The 16792-nt window shown below is 37.9% G+C and overlaps 1 long non-coding RNA gene and 1 other non-coding gene across 2 annotated transcripts in view; both read right to left on the bottom strand.

Annotated features, from left to right (window-relative positions):
- Positions 1-2245, bottom strand: part of LOC131915948 (uncharacterized) — a 39714-nt gene extending 37469 nt beyond the window's left edge. Inside the window, exon 1 of the long non-coding RNA XR_009380475.1 lies at positions 2128-2245. This is a non-coding gene — a long non-coding RNA (uncharacterized LOC131915948). The remainder of the gene's footprint in view (positions 1-2127) is intronic.
- Positions 2246-13588: 11343 nt separating this feature from the next.
- Positions 13589-13661, bottom strand: Trnav-cac (transfer RNA valine (anticodon CAC)). Its single transcript has one exon. It is a non-coding gene; the product is annotated as a tRNA-Val (tRNA).
- Between the last annotated feature and the right edge of the window lie 3131 nt (positions 13662-16792).

Here is a 16792-nt window from a genome sequence, read left to right as displayed (position 1 = left end):
GTTTAGGTAGCCATTCATTTAAACTACATACGTACATGTATACACAGATGTGTGTGTATTATGTATATTTTAGGTAGAGACTTAAAGAGTGATCCCTGATAACCTTTTGAGATATGCTTACTGATATATTTTATTCCCCTCCTTCTTTCTTCTGTAATTTTCCTCCACATCTCTAATAGACTGGCATGTATATTAAAGTATTAGTAAAAATGATGTTCTGAGTTAAAGTTTTCTTTCTTTTTTTCCATTTAAGAATAATTAGAAATTTTGGGTCTGTCTCAGGGATAGAATCTTTGACTAGAATTCATTAGATCCGGAGTTCTATCCACAGCATTGCAAAAATAATAGTAGTAAGAATAAGAAAAAATAAGTCGTTGTGTGTGAAATAACATGAAGCCAATAATCATAGTGCACATCAACTAAACAACAACAAATAACTGACTTTCAGAAATGCAACCGCATGAAAATGAAACAATATTCCTAGGAAGTAAAACTCAGGGACATTCTTTGAACTATTACACCAGAACTTAAATAAAGGTATATATGCCAACAACTTCATGAGAGGTTATTAACTTCTATCAGTTAGCAGGTACATATTATTTACCTGGAGCTGTGCTGTCTTAGGCGAGCAAGGTCCTTGCTCTCAGAGATGTAAACAAGAAATATAGTCATCGTTCCAAATGGAATGTAACTCTAAATGTATCCTTGTCTCCCACTCATTATGATCACATTTAAGCAGGAAAGGAAGCTAAGCATTGATGTGTTAGAATATGAATGCCTGTGGGGAGTCAAGTGGCAGAAAGAGAGGCGCTCATAAATTAACCAGAAGTCAAGGTGAATAGAGAACTATAATGTAGCTGTAAGCAACTTGGTGTAGAATGACTTTAGGATGAAAATTTAAAAAAGACTTAGAGAGAGAGAGAGAGAGAGAGAGAGAGAGAGAGAGAGAGAGAGAGAGAGAGAGAGAGAGAGAGAGACTAGAGACTAGAGTAGATGGTGTGCTATCTAGCCATCTAGTGGAAATATTAGACTCACTTTCCCATCTGGGGATTGGTTTAATCTGACATAATATTTAATTTAAGACTCCATCAGTATCTCAGCATTTTGCTCACTTGTTATGCATAAACAGATGGACCATATTGGTCTTAAAACTATGCTATATTGGTGCTGATAAATTTTAAATTTTAAAGGACATTTTTGGTGATAAGGAAAATTTCTGTTAGCTGTCCAAAGTCAAGCTACCAGATTTAAATTAGACATGGCAAGCCTAATATATGGAACATGTACTTCCCCTTGAACCTGAATATATATTCAAGCCATCTGTGCAGACAATGGGAACAGTATTTATTCTAAAAAGGAAAACGATAGAGCTGAAATATGTTGAAATAATCAATGGTTGTACAATAATATAAAGGAATTGAATAGATTTGTCAGCATGTCAGTCAGAAATGAATTGCAACTGTGGCAAGAAATAAAGGTAAAAGAAATTTCTCTGGGGAAAAGCACCACGCAAAATAAAAGGCATTAGTGTGACACACAGTTTACAGAAACTCTCTTTGCAAAGATTAAAGTTTATGTTTGTTGACAGTACTCCAGGAACATGTCACACAATACAGAAATGATCATGCCATAACCACTTCTTTGCTGATGGCTTGATTTTCCATGCAGTGATCTCCATTAGATGGAATTCAATATGCATCTCTCTCTACTGATATCAGCCAGGGGAGGTATCTGCATGCATGGATGCAATTATTTGAGATGAAAGCGTTTTCTGCCATGAGATATTTTATGCCATAATATGACAAGGACTAGTCATGTTGCCTATGTACGAGAATGATTTTGGTGGAAAGTGAATAGCAGTTGCATTACTCAGAATTGTTTTATGTGTGTCATTTATTTCTAGCTATGGAGACAAACATTAACTTCCTGAATTCTCATGGTAGCATGAATCTACCACATAGTTACTATGCAGGGATAACCTTCTCTTATGTTTCCTTCCTTTAGTTTTCTAATATTTGTATATTTAGATTTTTATTTTACAGAAAAATAGATAGGATGTTTAGACTAAATATACACATAAATCAATATCCAATGGGGGAAAAAAAGAACTCATCTTCACATGCTTACCAGACTGACAGGAAGAAGACAGGTGAAGAGATAGACAAAATATGTCAGAAATCCAGATGTGACTCCAGTGGTCTTTGCAACTTTAAGTCACTTCTATTGGATAGGAACTGTTTTGAATTCATCTACAGAAATAGAACACACGCAGTCAAACCCAGCTCTAAAGCTTAAGCATTGATCTTGTGCAGGTTTATTTATACCACCTTCTCTGAAAATGCTTTTTTCCCCCCACTTTTACCTTAATTCTGGTAGAATGCCTTTGAGGCAAACAGTGCTGGCCAATCTTAGGAAGTGGTGAAATTTTTTGCTACTTCACTCTCTTTTTTATATTTTGACTTCCATCCATCATCCCATCAGAGATTATATTTCCAATATGTGCAGTACTATTTACTGGGATATTTACAGGTTTTAGGTGCTGGAGCAGCAAGACTGTGGCAAAGATTTACTGCCCAGCCCTTCTGTCAAACAGGTATGTATACATGTGTTAGCTTTCCATCACTGTGACAAAATGCTGGAGAAAAACAACTTAAATAGGAAATCTTTGTTTTGTTCCCTGTCTTAGAGCTTTAGACTCACAGTCCCATTTCTGTGGACTCAGGTTGAGGCAAGACAATGGAGGGCTTAAGGTGAAGCAAAGCTGCTTAACTCAGTAGTGAGAAGCAGAGGCAGGATCAGGGACAAGACTTAGCCTCTGAGACACAGACACAGTAGACCTATTTCCTGCACCTTGTCCCAAGATACTACAGTTTCTATCACTTTTCAACTATCTATTCAGTTAGAACCATTTAATGGATTAATTTATTGTAGACATTAGAGACCTCATGTTCTAGTCACCTCTGATCACTGTTGCCCTGGGAACAAAGCCTTCAACAAATGAGCCTGTAGAGAACATTCTAGATTCATACTATAACACATACACAAATATAGTGGTATAAAGAATGCAGCTTACAAATAATACTAAAATATGCAATATATCTTTTTGAAAATTCCATATGGCCAATTCTTAAAAAGTAATCCCTTGATATTGGCCAAACTATTATCTGCAGCCAACTTTCTGGTTACAATTATAAATTATAGTTGTTCTAATGTGAATATTGAGGGTGTTTAATTTAGAGTAGTAAGTAAAAACAGAATACATATACTAACTTTAATAATTTTCCAATGTGAGTTACAGAATTTATCTTCTATAACATATATTTATTTTTTACAAGTCTGAAAACTTGACATGGGTAGTAAGTCCATTCAAAAGGATCATTCCTCAAATGGTTCTGGCAAAAACAGATATTAACTTTGAAAAAGAATGATGTTGTATTCCTACCTAACAGCATGCTAAAAAACTAAGTAGAATGAGATTCATAGACAAAATGTAAGACTTAAAACTCAAGGCCTGAAAAGCAAACAGAGTAAAATCTTCATTTAATTGAAACTTCATTGTTTTATTTGTAAATATATGACACCTGTTAGAGGTCTCAAAGTAATAGATTATTAGGATCCTTACAAAACATTTTAAAAGTGCTCATCAAAAGATACTGTCAGAATAAAATGCCATTCTGCAGAATTGGAGAAATGCTTAGAAAGCATCTATCTGTGAAGGGATCAGTGGTGAGAAAGATGATGTCTGAATTAGCTGCAAGGACAGCTGCAAAAACCAACAGAGTTTAAAAATCATCAGAGAAATCAAATAGCCATCGCTCTAAGAAAGTATCCAAATGGCTATGAAACACATGGAAAGAGACTATACACGTCATTCATCTTTAGTGAGTTTCAAGACAAGTGCAATGAAGTACCACTTCACACTCATGAAGATTCTTACTATTTTCAAAAAGAAAATTACAACTTTTGTGGAGTATGTGAGAAGTTTGACACATTTACACCCTGTTAGCATAGTGGTATAGTCTATGGAAACAACATCAGTTCCTTAAAAATATTAAAATGAGAATTTCCATGGGTTCCATCACATCACACTTCTGTGCATATGCCAATAAGAAGCAAAAGCAGAGGCTGAGATATGTGTTGACCCATGTTCACAGTGTTACTCACCATAAATGAAACATGAAAACATGTGTCTACCGACAAATGAATAAAGATGTGTACATACTGCTGTATAAGTACCGCGCGCTAACCGATTGCGCCTCTGGGAGTCCAATTAGCGAGAATGAGGAGGGTTTATATGAGAGAGAATTGTTGAGACCAAGGTCGGATAAAGCACAGAGACAAATAGCCAAACAAACGGAAACACATGAAATATGAACCAATGGCTGAGGGGTCACCAACTGGATCAGGCCCTCTGAGTGGGTGAGACAGTTGATTGGCCTGATCTGTTTGGGAGGCATCCAGGCAGTGGCACCGGGTCCTGTGCTCATTGCATGAGTCAGCTGTTTGAAACCTGGGGCCTATGCAGGGTTCCTTGGCTCGGCCTGGGAGGAGGGGACTGGACCTACCTGGACTGAGTCCACCAGGTTGATCTCAGTCTGTGGGGAAGGCTTTGCCCTGGAGGAGATTGGAATGGGGGGCGGGCTGGGGGGAAGGTGACGGGGGCGGGAGGGGGGAGAACAAGAGAATCTGTGCCTGTATGTAGAACTTAATTGTACTGCAAAATAAAAATTTAAAAAAAAAAAAGATGTGTACATACAGTGGGGTGTTGTCCACTCTTAAAAAGGGAAGTTCAGACGTTTGCTATATTAGTGAGCATTGTAGACTCCATGCTAAGTAATATCTATGCCTACTCCTATAAGGTCCTCTGAAGATTCAAAATTCTACAGACTTCAGGATGGTGCTTCTCTGTCTATGGGCCACAATGACCAATTGTTGTCAAATAGGTATATAGTTTCTGTTTTCAGTATCTAGAGAATTCAGTCCCTGGGTGCCTATCAGTGTGAATGCCATTAAATTGCACATCTAAAAATTGCTACAATAGCACCTTTGATCTCATATCCTCACAATAAAATAACAATATAGAAGAGATCTGTGGATATTAGAAAAATTTTTTATATGAAAAGTGAGTCTTTGAGGAAGCAAAGGCCTGCTTGTTTCACGCCGCAGGGCTGAGCTCAAATTATCATTGATGGATCTCTGACTTTCACTTCAATCTAGACTGAATCTGTGAACATGAATGTACCCAGTTACAAGCAAAGGATAAGAACTTACACTGCTTCTCCCGTTTGCATCAAATCATACCTCTTCCTGGTTAAAGCCTTCAGAACAGATGAAGCAGCATCAAAAAGGTTAATTTATATTCTGCTCAAAGTGTGTATATTAATTTAATGATTGAAAAGGTTTTGTTAAATAAAAGTATGCAAAAATCCCTGAGCTAAGCCACTGTATGATTCCAGCAACAAAGTTCAGTGGATTAGTGGTGACTGCCAATTTACTTTTTGCCTTTTGGGTAGAATATCATTGTTTTTGATTACTTGAATCAAAATCCCAAATATATGCATTTTATCTGCTCATTTGCTTTGAGTTATAATTTTGTGTTTAAAGTCTAAATGGAGTTTTTTTCCCCCATAAGTTTAAATGTAACCCCTTGGAATACATATGCAGGATCCAGCCATGGAATCTATCCTCTAATAAAATTCTTAAATGTATATTCCGATACATAACAGAAAATGACCATAAGTATGTATTCTTGCAGTACAAAAAATTGTAAAACACTTGCACAAGGATGAACATATATCAATGTATTTTATTTGTATGGAAAATTAATTCCCATGATGCCAATTAAAAATGGTAAATTTAAAAATCATATTAAATAAAACACATCCTGGATTAAATATTTTTGTCTTGTATACTATCTTTTAAGCTATGCCTTAAAGTTCTATATTACATACAGTTAAGACATTTTGATTTCAAAATTTTCAAAAGATTGTTTTGTTTAATGTGCTATATTCTATAGTTTTAGACAAATGTCTGAATGTTCTTTCTATGATAGAGTTTGTGCTAAATTATTTCCATCTATTAGGTCATTTTCTTGTAATTATCTAGTAAGTATAGATACCATCATTATCTTAGTGCCTTATATAAGATATTAAGGTTTGGTTTAACAGTTACTAGCCAAAAGATCAGGATCTATACCTAAGTGATCAGACTGCAAAACCTTTATCCTGAACTACTCTTTTATACTATACCCTGGGCTGAACCTTCATCCATAAATAGCGAAGTAGGAGGCATTTCCTCGGAGAGGCTCCTCTGTCACTCCCTTTTTAAATGGAGTGCAAGTCACCAGTGACTATATTTCACCATGACTCTTAAAAAGCACAAAGAACCTGCTATTTTCCCGGTCGGGAGATGTTTCAGCATACATCTATAAAAAGAGACAGGAACTCAAGTGCTGAGAGGTTAGCACACAGTGCGCATGTGTGAAAAGACAGCGTTAGACAGGACTGTGGGATGTGGAGGGGCTGCCTTGTCTCTTGTGAACTCAAGGACTGTCAACCACAACTGATTAAGAGGTTAACAGATGAAGTGAAGGGACTGACGGAATGGTCCAGAGGCGCTATGTGGACTTGAACTGTTTTGTTCCACTGAAGCTCTCTGTCTCGCTGAAATTCCCTAGCTCTCTGTTTGCTTTCTACAGGGCTTTATCTTCAAGATTGAAGCAGCCATAGCAGTTGCAAGGCTTGACATCATGACTAATCCTACACAGAAGAAAGGGACAGCTTAGGGAAAGTCTCAGAAGATGGAGGGCTTCTTTACTCCAGAGACCCCAAAACATTCCCTCCTAACTTCTCCTTACCCTAAATTTGGTCAAATATCTTTGGATGTACATACTTACAGCAAAAGTGTAAACTCAGAGTTGAGGGAGCCACTTTTCCTGGACTCATAATGGGTGTGGTATAGTCATATAAAGAGTGGACATAGTTCTCTTAGGAACAGCCTAGGAGAGGATGTAAGTAATGATTATCGTGTGTATACTGCTCAGCTTTAGCTATTTTTGCTCTTGGAGAATCTGGGCTCAGAGCTTCTAGTGTTTTCCAAGAATCACTGCACATTATATGTTAACTATTTCTGTGCTCACATATAATTGCACAGTTAATGGACATGCATTATCAGATCAAATAGCCCCAAGACCAAAACAACCTCTGCTTTAGGTTGAGTCTAGAATTAAGCAGAATAGACCCAGAATTATTGGGGATGAGGAAGCTACGAACAGGCTTAACAAATTACATACCCGATCAATGAAATTTCCACTGCATGGATTTAAAATAAGGCCAGAATATAGTTTAGATCAGTATTTCAGGAAATAGCCAGAAAGGGAAGAGGGGATGGTGAAAACGGGGGTGAACTAAGACTATCACTCAACCACAAAATATGGCTTTTATTAAAGTCTCCATTCTGGAATTTTATTTTTATTTCATGTGTGTAAGTGTTTTGCCTGCATGCATGTATGTGCACTAAATACCTACCTGGTGCCCACAGAGGCCAAAAGAAGACACAACCCTCTCTGAAACAGGAGTTACAAATGGTTTTGAGGTAATGTCGGTGCTGGGAACTGACCCTAGATGTTGTTACCCACCAAGTCATCTCTTTAGCCCTAAGAGAGGCCTTGGCCTGTTTTTTAACATCTCTAAAGCACTCACAGTGAACTTACTATGCAAACTGTAGAAGATCTGCAGAAAGTGAAATAAAGCCCCATGCCTAAGTCACCATCCTGTCAGTTTTATGGCCCATTGTCCCAGTGGGCCTCAAAATGTCCACTGTTCTTAACACCTTCCATCTATCATTTATTGAGCTATCACTAACTGCCAAGAACTTCTCAAAGATTAGCATATAAATCTCATGAGATGATTGTCTCATTTTACAGATGACAACACACAAATCCAGAAAAGTCAGTGAGTTGCTTAAGGTCAGAGGCTTTTTAAGTGATAGGGCCCAAGTTGCTGGACATCCAGACATGGGTATCTCATTACAGAGCTAATTTTTGCTTATTGTCCTATCTTTTTCAATCCAGCATGCAAGAAATGAGCATCTCCTCATTTGAGATGACCTAATGTTAGTACAGCCATAGCTTTCACCTTCTTGAAAGAAAAACTTTACTAGATAGATAGATAGATAGATAGATAGACAGATGATAGACAGATAGATAGAGAGACAGACAGACAGAGATAGATATATGATAGATAGGTAGATATAGATAGATGATAGATGTGTGTGAACTATGTTTTTTTTATTTCAACTTAGAAACATGCTTTATGTTTCTCCTCCCCTTCATCTATTTCCTGATTTATCCTTCTGCATTTCTTTGCTCTGTTCCTCTTATTCAGGATTACTCTAGTAAAATTAAGTGTTTGAACAGGTATTTACTGAGGACTCAGTGCTCCCTAAATTTTAGTTATGATTTCCCAGGGTTTCCTGCCTTTCGTGGCCCGGATATCTCAGACGTTTTCTAACACGTTACTTTATATTAAGCTGTGACTTGGAAAATAAGTATCATGAGGTTAGAACATGGTTTTGGTTTCAGGGGATTCACAGCTAATGATGTAAAGACAGGAAAACAGCTGGGCCCTGTGTCTTCCATGTTGATTCCCAGGTAGTGTCTGTTTGCTATTTCAGTTGTAATGTGAGTCTGCCTTCCTTGTCATTGCCATGTGCTCTGGGTATATGTGAGATGAGATCCACTGTTGAGAGGTTTTGCTAACTATGAAGCTCATCACACACAACCCAGCACTTCCCAGTACTCAGTGGAGTATTGTGACCTTCAGATTCTATTCTGATTAGCTGTATTTCTAAATGTGTGATCTGGCTATTTAAACATTTAACTGTCAATGGAGTAATAACATTCCCAACCACATGTTGTTTTCTAAAATGTATTCTAAGGATAAACAAATGCTTTGTTGTCTTCAGAGGTTTATGGGGTGGAGTAGTACAATAGAAACTGAGTTGTTTTTAAGACAGAAAGGAAGGCTCACACTTCAAAAAGCCACTGAAGGTCTCTAATGGAAGAAGAATGAAGGTCCTGTACCTGGATCATCCACATCATGGGGCTTGATGACTTAGGGTTTCTTTACATCAAGCACAGAGACTGTGTCTTTAAAAAGCAAAAGTTGTCTTTTATAGGAAATAGTTTATAGTTCATCAAAAAGCTGCATTGCAATGTTTAATAAATCATACTTCAAATACTCAGGGGCAACAATATACAATTGCCTAAAATAAAATGATCCAGGAATAAAAGAAATTCATGGATTCTTAGCATGATTTACAGAAGATCCGTGAATTAATAAAAATTTTTATTGTCTATCAAGTTTAAAGCAGTAAGAAAATAAAAAGAAAAAGTTTTTTGATTTGTCCTGAGTGAATGCATGAAGTCTACCTTCTAAAGATTTAGTATGGTTCTCAGTACTTGGACAATTGTAATAGTTCGTATAGTTTAGTAGAAAATAAATTAATGCTCCCTAGGACAGCAGCTAATTTATTTTCTTATGATAAAGGATATGTCAAGTTATTTAAATATTGTGAAGTCTGTAGAGCGACCATCCAGATTGCTTCCTCTTTGACAAATGACAAGTGGCCCACTGCGCACCACTTTGGTTGTATCACTTCTGGCAGCATCCTGGATTGAACTTCCAGAAGTCAGCTCTCAAAGGGCTGCAGATGCCGGAGCTTAGACTGTGAAGTGATGAGGAAATCCATGCTCATGACCTAATGGCTGTAAATGATTTATTGATCTTCTCATATGTATAGTTTCTACAGAACTGGAAAGCTGTCAATCATATGACCCTTTGCCCCTGACTTGGTCTAGATGAATCCAAGCATGTTTAACAATTGCTCCTCCAGTCACCAGCAAAGAGAAGATGAAGAAGTCAGCAGCGAGGTGGACTTTAGTCAGCAGGGAAAGAAAAGTCTGGTAGTGGCTGCTTCATTTAGAACAATATTGGATTCACAAAGAGGGCAGGAAGGGCAAGGACTTAAGAGTACTGGGGAATAGGGGAAGGCAGCTGAACCATATATTCTTGTTCTTATCTTTTTTGAGATTATGGCTTCAGTTTCTCTTGACATTGAAAAACAGAGCCACTTCTTTGATTGAGAAGATACATGGAATGTCATTGCCAAGAGCATCTCTCTGAGAGAGAGAGAGAGAGAGAGAGAGAGAGAGAGAGAGAGAGAGAGAGAGAGAGAGAGAGAGGTGGAGGGAGAGAACGAACAGCATGCTCTACTGCTCCAGGAACAAGCACGGGATGCCAGAAATGTGTCTCTGCTTTGTAATGAAACAAGATAGACTCAGTTTATCTACTGCTTAGTTCTGAAATTTAAAGCAAAAGGAATATTAGTTTCCCAGCTTCGTAAAATGAGAATAATAATATCCAAATTTCAGTATTGTCACCAGTTGTCACAGTTGCTGGCACGGAAATAAATGTTCAATAAATCGCAGTTCCTTTTCCTCTTGAGAAATTTCTTCTCCCACAGTGTTTTGTGATGTTCGGCAAGTCACATGTCAGGGTTAGCTCTCTGTGGGTTTGGGGACCTGTTTCTGGGCACCTATAAGGAGCCATGCACAAAGCAACACTAGCTTGTTACTAAGTCATCAGGCCTGCCTTATTCTACTGAGACTTTTAAAGCAACAGCGAGGGATTATCTCCTTTTCCGTGATCACATGTCTTTTTTCTCATTCCCATCTTTGTGTTGATTCTGTAGGCCGGACTTGTATTTTAACTATATAATTGCAGTATCTGTTCAGGCTTCAGTACCCAAAAATAAGTTCCCCAATTCCTTATGTATATTTTTGTTGTGTTCCTCATTCTTGATACATAGCACTTGGCACATTGTCCTTTGTTAGTTGTTTGCTACTGGGAACCCAGAACATTGTCTTGTCTCTTTGTCAGCTACCTTTGGGTCCTGCCCATCTACAGTTAGTTCCACCCTGAATTTAAACAGGGAACTTTTTGAGTCCATACTATTTGAGGAATGTGTTCATCTACACATTATGCACTGTGTAAATCAAGGCAATCATGACAAGAACACAGGCAATTTTAAAATAGTCTAGCTCTGCTCCAGCCCATGTGCGTCCCTCTCTATATGGAATCTGAGTCATGCTGTTTCTACAAAGAGTTCTTTTAAGTTCTCTGTCCTCTTTCCATTTTCCTTACTGCTTCATTTCTTGCTCTTTTTTCCCCACACACACCTGCACTACTCCAAAACCTGCTCCCTAGGTTGTCTACTGACAATCATTCCTCTTGATTTCTGCTAGATTTATCCTTCAAAAAATCCAGATGAGGTCATGTTATCCCCTGGTTGTCTCTTTTTTTTTGTTTTTTGTTTTTTTGTTGTTTTTTTTTTGTTTGTTTGTTTTGGTTTTTTTGGTTTTTTTGGTTTTCGAGACAGGGTTTCTCTGTGTAGCTTTGCGCCTTTCCTGGGACTCACTTGGTAGCCCAGGCTGGCCTCGAACTCACAGAGATCCACCTGGCTCTGCCTCCCGAGTGCTGGGATTAAAGGCGTGCGCCACCACCGCCCGGCCCCTGGTTGTCTCTTGTAGAACCAACAGGTCTTGTGCATGGGATTGAATCCCCCTTGAATTTACTCCAAGGGATGTTTTTTATTTTGTTTTAATCCTGACTTCCTTACATTATGTCACTATATTTGCTTAAGCATATCATAAGGCACACTATCCTGGTTCAGTCTGGAATGCCTTTGTCTGCTATGGTGCTTCATAAAATCCTGCTCATTCTGAGCATCAGTATGGCATTTTCAAATCAGACTTCTGGTTATTTTATTCCAGTTCATAGTGTCGCAGTGGCACTGCACACCACATGGGCTAAAAGCTTATCATTGTTTCAAGGCTACACGGATCTTGACCTTTCTGACTAGACTAAGGAACTTTCCCTACTTCTGTGAAAACCTCAGCTCCAGTATCCATGTGTATGCAATAATGCTATAGAACCTTTATGTCTGTCCACTTGCTGAGCCACAGATGAACTTCACTCTGGCTATCAGTCAGTCCAGTTTTATTCCTCAGACCTCAATAGAACTTGCCTCTCCCTTGTGAAGCCATTCCTTACACTCCTAAGTAGGAGCCTACCTCATGCCCACATTCCATATGCCCCTAATAGTGTTCCTAAATCCGTATTGAGCATGACTTTGTTTTTAATTAGATTTTCTCTACTAGTCTGTGAATTTCTGGAAAACATTCTGTCATATATGATATGTTTATATGTAGTATAACATTTGGCCCATAATAGGTACTTAGTAGATGGCAATAAATATAATGTTCTATGAAGGCTTTGGCTATGGATCAGTTAGATAAAGCACTTGTTGTGTATATATGAGGATCTGGCTTTGGTTCCCCAGCATATACACAGAAGTCAGTGCAGTGGCATGTCTCTGCAATCCCCATATTAGATTAGGGTGCAGAGATCCCTGAGAGATTCTACCTTAAAAATAAGGTGGAGAGCAATGAATGAAGGGACCAGCATTAACTTATGAATTCCACATGTGCACATATGGAAACATCCTCCCCACACACACACATCACATACACAAACATACAAAATATATTGTAGGAAATTGTCCTAATCATCTCAGGTGTAATTAATTAATCCTTTACAAAGGCTTAGAATCTGGGCTTCAAATTTCTGATCTCATATTCATTAAACTGATGTTTTTAGTTGCTTATTCTCAATTTTCTCATTTCCGAGTGACTTATATCTATGAAGAACAAAAGACTTATTGTGATCAGTCAGAAAGTCTTGAACCTTGAAACTTTTGCTACTGGTAGAGATGTTACCTGTCTTATTAATTTATGACTAACTTTATATACATTGCCCTAGCAGGTATATGTAGGTCTGGTGACAATGCATACTTGTAATCAAATAATCTAGAACAATACCTACCTACCACACACACACACACACACACACACACACACACATATTGTTTCATTTGTGTATGGACAGGTGAACTCATGCTTATGAGTGTTTCTGTTGCATGTATGTGAATATATGTATACCTCTTGTCAACTTGACACATAATTATTTCTATGTCACACTTAATTTCTAAATGAAAACAGTAACCAGGTGATAATTGCACCTAACATGATATAACCATACCTCATAGAACTACAAATGCATTATAAATTTTAGAATAGGTGTCAATGTCCCTTGAAGGACATTGTTTTTGGATCTCTAACTTAAACATGATAACCACTAATATTCTCTTAATTGATGTTACACTACATGATAAAAAAATAAAGGAAAGAAAACAAAAATATCTGTGTGAACATATTCTTACAAAATATGACAGAAACACTTGTGTCATTTATAATCCTCATGTTTGCAACTGGTCACGTGGCCTTAGCTAGTATTCATAACTACTTTCCTCTACCACCTGTTCTATATTTATTCCATCTTCAGCTAGCACCTCAGCAGACAGATACTGGCTTCTTCTACTTTTTTTTTTGTTTTGTTTTTTTGAGACACAGTTTCTCTGTGTATCTTTGCGCCTTTCCTGGATCTCACTCTGCTAAAGGAGAGCCATATGTTTCCTCCCGGTTTCGAACCGGGGACCTTTTGTGTGTGAGGCAAAGGTGATAACCACTACACTACAGAAACAAGGTTGGCTTTTTTTTTTTTTTTTTGAAGGATGATCCATATCTTCATTCCTGAAGCATCTGTGCCCTTTGTCATCCTGCCTGGGTTAGATTGTTGTAGCTCCACATTGACTTTAGTCACAAGACATGGTAGCCCCAAGAGATGCTCTAAATGATCTCTCCCACTCCAAACACGATCTTTTTTACCTTCATTTTGGAGAAACAATCCAAATTGCCTTTGGTAATCTGGATCAGTCACCCCTCCTACTTCCTTTCTTAGCCTGTTGGCTAAAGGACATGAGAAGCCCAAAGTGACCAGGGGGGAGTCTGAGCTTCCAGTTCAATGGAATGTTTGTTCTGTCTTCTGTCAGGAGCACTCCCCACTCTGAAACCAAAACTTACAGGCCATCAGAACTTAAGGTTGTAGAAAGAGGAAGGAACAATTTTTCTCATGGTCACTAGGATTATGGTGAATGGAGATATTCCATTTTATACCTCTTAATTCCTGGATCCTTGGATCCTGGCTGTAGAAGAAACCATGCCATATATTGGACACTGAATCAAAGCATATACTGCCTTCTGAAGAACCCTGTCTCAGCTCTCCAGGCTGCCTTCCACCCCATTGGCTCTGTAACTGTGTCTTTAAAAGGTCCTTTCATCTTCCTGTCTGTCCAGCTGGTTCATGATGGTTGGGAACATGGAAAGAACAGTGAATTCCATGATCATGGGTCCACTGTCACATTCCTCTGGCTGTGAAGTGAGTTCCTTGGTGAGAAACAATACCATGTAGAATATCATGATGGTAGATAAGGAATTCTGTAAGTTCAGAGATGACAGTTTTGGCAAAAGCATTACATGCAGGAAAGTCAAATTTATAACCAGAATAAGGATCCATTCCAGTAAAGACAAAGTCTTGTCCTTTCCACACAGAAATTTGTCCAGTGTAGTCAGCATTCCCCCTGATTACTGACTGTTCATTCCAGGAAGTGATGCTGTATCTGGAGCTCATTGTTGATCTCAGCTTCTGGTACAGCTGACACTCAGCAGCTGTAGCAGGGTCAGCCTTGGGGAGCGGGAAGTCCATGTCATTGAGTCCATGCATAATGTCCATCTTTGCTACCATGACCACTTTGTTCATGTGTATGTGGTGGTGGTTAAAAGATAACTTGTGAGAGTACTTTCTCTCTTTCTATCATGTGGGTTCCTGATGTTGAACTCAGGTCATCAGACATAGTTCCCAGGTGCCATCTAGCCCACTCCCTGAAACATTGTGTTGAATATGAGAATAAAATTAATTTGAAATACATTTGAATCAGAAAGGGCACTGCCTACATACAGAAAACCCTTTGAAGATGTATCCTGTTCTAACAGACAAAACAGTTTGAAACTTACAAAAATAATGACATTATTTTATGAAGATGCATTGGATAGAGGCTTTGTGAGGGTCTATGAGAGGTGTACAAAGAAGAGCCAAGCCCTTTGAGTCTGAGGTCCTTAAGCCTATGCAGGCCAGGCAAAGAATTCTGCCATGTCAATTATGAACAAGTGGGCAATCACAAAAATAAGTAGCTGGTTGTTAATTTTGAGAAATATGTTATTGAAACTGAGCCGTTGGATTAAGACGCAAGATTTTTTTGGTGTGCTGTTTTATTTAACCATAAATCAGAAAGGGTCTGCATTACTTTTCCACTTGGCTCAGAAGTATTCTTCTCAGCCCTGGGGGATGAATTTTTACATCGTTAGTCAGGAGACTTACATGGTTGGCCGAAAGATTTCCTAGGTTTGTTTCTAAATATAGCTTTACTTTGGGTAATTTGCTATAATCAATTTTGAAGCACATTTAAACTCAATTTAATGTTTATTTTCTTGCCAGTTCTTGGAGCCTGCATATATGATGACTCTCATTCAAAGTAGAAGATTATACACCTATTAAATATGTACACGCAAGTAAAATCACTGTACAGCATATAAGCACAATTTTAACTCTGGAAGATGTATTGCTTTCACTGATGCATTTACTCATTTGTGGATGGTGTTTTTGCAAAGAGTATGCATGTATTAAATATAACATTTAAAGAGATTCACTTTGAAAATTCCTTAATTTCCTAACAAAATAGTGCAATTATGAAAATTTCACTAATCTTATATTTACCACTGCCGGTACATTTTATACCTAGCTTTGAGATTTGCAGTAGCTTTACAAGGACCATATTTATTTATGAAATTGTGCACCAGTTGTATGTTTACTGATATAAGACTGTAATTATTTAATGTTTGCCAATAGTCTTATACTTAGTACATTTACAAAGGTAGCTTTCTATCTAAAGGTAGAAATGCCAGTCGTGAAAGACTTCTTTCCAGGTGCTTGTCATTGGCAATGGGAAGTTAGGAATAGGATTGCAAAGGGGAGGGTCAAGATGCTTCATTTATAACAGGCAAGGGCCATACTTGTTGTAAGCAAGGTGCTATAGAAGTTCATGCTCAGTGCTGAAATGGGAGCTGAGGTAGGCCTGTCTACAATGATGATTATTAAGGGCCAGTCTTCCATAATGATTATTAAAGGCTTGAATGGATAAAAATAATTCTTATAGGTCTCATTCTGTACATACTTAAAGACATTGAAAATAAGGAGAAAAAAAAACAATTGTATAGAAATGTATTCAGGGAGAAATAACAGAACGTAACATTAGCCGTTAAGTTTTCAAACTGTAGAAAAGGTAGTCTCTGGCTGACATATATGGGTTTGTATATGTTTTTAGTTTTTAATAAGAATTAAAATTAATTTATTAGCAGGCATTTTGAAGTTAGCATTATACTACAAAACAAGTGTTTCTGGCATCACTTTAAAAGCCAGAAATTCTTGAAGATCCTATGTAAGCAATGGCTAAACCTTAGCATCGTTTCCTCCTATAGGTAGTCATACCCTGAGGTGCACCTGGGACAGATACATTGTATACCAATTGATTGGACATGGTTGCAAATAGCAATTTTTTCTGTTTTCAAAGTGTTCTGCATTGAAGAATGAATCTTCTGTTGTCCTCTATGGAGAGGTAGCAACAGTTCCAAGGCCCCCACTTTCTAACTGTCTCCAGCCTTTTATAGCCAGTCAACTTAAAATAGTAGCAGCTTTGCTTCTGAGAGTGCTGGAACTTT

Source organism: Peromyscus eremicus, chromosome 8a (genome assembly GCF_949786415.1).
Source record: "Peromyscus eremicus chromosome 8a, PerEre_H2_v1, whole genome shotgun sequence".
Classification (NCBI taxonomy): Eukaryota; Metazoa; Chordata; class Mammalia; order Rodentia; family Cricetidae; genus Peromyscus; species Peromyscus eremicus.
Note: the sequence above shows the minus strand (reverse complement) of the source record. Positions and strands in the feature narration are given on the sequence as shown.